Raw genomic sequence first — 2378 nt, 5'->3', positions numbered from 1 at the left:
CCAAAATGTGTGATAACAGTTGGTTCTAAATTGGAGAGCGGAGATGACGAATATTGGATTACAGTCCCTGTCTTAGGGAGGAGCGGAGGATTAAGATATTGATGAGTTTTGGATTTTGACAAGCATCCATGTTAACATTTCTAAGGTAGTCACTAAAAGAAGAGGAGTGGAATGGTCGCTACCTCTTCCCTGTACAGTCTCTGCTTCTCACACCAGCAGATTCCTGTGACTTGGCTCTGTACTTCTGGGCTGTGACATACAGGTGGAGCAGTGGGAATGGATGCCATGTGGGCAGGAGTATTTTTATCACTGGCATTATTTGGAAATGCCAGTATCTAGTAATAACAAAGCATAGTAACTTTCAGTAGGTTTTATTATTGTGTTTATATTCTTTTCGTCCCTAACACCATGGCACTGTTCTTAGATTTTCATTGATAACTTTTCCCTCTCTAGGCAAACTGATTATTCAGTTTGCAGATGTTTGGCTCTTTTCATCTTCTTCCTTTTTTTTTTTTTTTTTTCTTGTCCTTCTAGTAAGTTCTGTGCCCAGTGGGGAGCCTGAACTCATGACCTCAAGATCAAGAGTCCCATGCTCTACGAACTGAGCCAGTCAGGTGCTCCTGTTCATTCTTTTTTTAGATCATTTCCTTCCTCAACTATAAACCTTAGGGTGGTGGTTCTAGGATTTCCAAGACCTGGTCAGGGGGTCCTCAAGGTCAAAATTATTTATTAATCTAAAAGTATCAGATGAATACTGAGACCATTATCTGTCATTTCGTTGTGTTGGCATTTGCACTAACGGTGCAAAAGCAACGGCAGCTCAACTGGCAACTTCGCAGAAAGAAGGCAGCGGCACCGGACCTCCAGGGTTACTTACGTTGCACACCACTGTAGGATGATTGTCTCAGGAAGTGCAATTGTGCTGAGTTGTGAGCTGAACTAGCTGCTTTTTTCCAAAAAATCTTCATTTTTACTTCAAAGAATGGGTGACAGAAGACTGTGGGGAAGATCGTGCTTGAGAGGAAAACTGCATGGCTTAGCCCAGTGCGATTCTCCAGTTATTTTACAACTCTCTGAGTTGTAGGTAACTGATAGCAATGCAAAAGAATTCTCGTCTGTGGAGATGCAAATGAATCCCACCTGGCCAGGGACACCCTTTCCCCGCTTTGAAAAAGCCAGTTTTGTGCTGTTTGCACGTGGAACATCCTTTTATTCATTATCAATTTGTGCTTCTTGGACTTCTTTGAACTGCTTTAAACATCTGCTTGGTTCTCTCATTGTGAGTTAAATAAAACCTTTAATATGTATGCATTTATATCTGTATGAGAGTTATGGTTTTTACCTTTTTTTTTTTTTTTTAAATTATCTTAATGAAAACTATCGTTACTCCAGCTAGGGTGTGTGGTAGAAAATTTCTCAAAAATAATTGAAATGAGTCTGTGAAGGAAAATACTGATAGTATTTGTTACCAAAGATCAAATTCAAGCTTTCAAGTGAGAATTAGAATATCTGTTACTATGAACTTGACAGCTTCCCAATAAAGACTTATCTCATGAGATTCGTAGTGATGTTAATGAATGTGGTCTTCTATAGTGAAACGTGACATTTGGAAGATCTGTGCAACTCAGCCAATGTTTTCCAAATGACCAATGCATGATGTTAAAAAATCATGCATAAGGGGCGCCTGGGTGGCTCAGTGGGTTAAAGCCTCTGCCTTCAGCTCGGGTCGAGATCCTGGGATCGAGCCCCCCCCCCCTTGGGCTCTCTGCTCAGCGGGGAGCCTGCTTCCTCCTCTCTCTCTGCCTGCCTCTCTGCCTACTGTGATCTCTTGTCTATCAAATAAATAAATAAATAAAATCTTTTACAAAAAACATGCATAAGTTAAAAAAAATCCATTCAAAGTGCTTGATAAGCCAATAGATTATGTTATAGAGTATGAAAATTTCGTTGATGTGGTTTCTGCAACTAATCTTTAAGAAACTACCGCTTGCTGAGTTTTGAGGTGGTATCAAAGAAGAAAATTCACAATTATCTGAACTGCTGTTTAAATATCCTTCCCTTTCCAACTATATATCCATATGAGACTGTATTTTTCTCATATACTTCAGTTCAATTAGCAATAATCGCGCCTCGGATAAACCTCATTGGCTACGATACTGCCACTGCGCAAAGCTCATATACTTGAGTTCAAATAGTATATCACAATAGATTGGATGCAGAAGCAGGTATGAGAACATAGCTGTTCTCTGTCAAGCCAGACCTTAAAGAGATTTGCATTAATCTTTTCATTAAGTATTTTTTTGTTTTGGAAAAAAGTTATATTTCATAAAAATATGTAGTTAATGTTAACATTTAATGAGTTTATTATTTTAAAATAA

General features: G+C 38.8%; 1 pseudogene; it reads right to left on the bottom strand.

The window, feature by feature from the left end:
- Positions 1-2007: 2007 nt before the first annotated feature.
- Positions 2008-2174, bottom strand: LOC123933324 (annotated as a pseudogene).
- Between the last annotated feature and the right edge of the window lie 204 nt (positions 2175-2378).

Source organism: Meles meles, chromosome 20, assembly GCF_922984935.1.
Source record: "Meles meles chromosome 20, mMelMel3.1 paternal haplotype, whole genome shotgun sequence".
NCBI classification, from domain to species: Eukaryota; Metazoa; Chordata; class Mammalia; order Carnivora; family Mustelidae; genus Meles; species Meles meles.
Note: the sequence above shows the minus strand (reverse complement) of the source record. Positions and strands in the feature narration are given on the sequence as shown.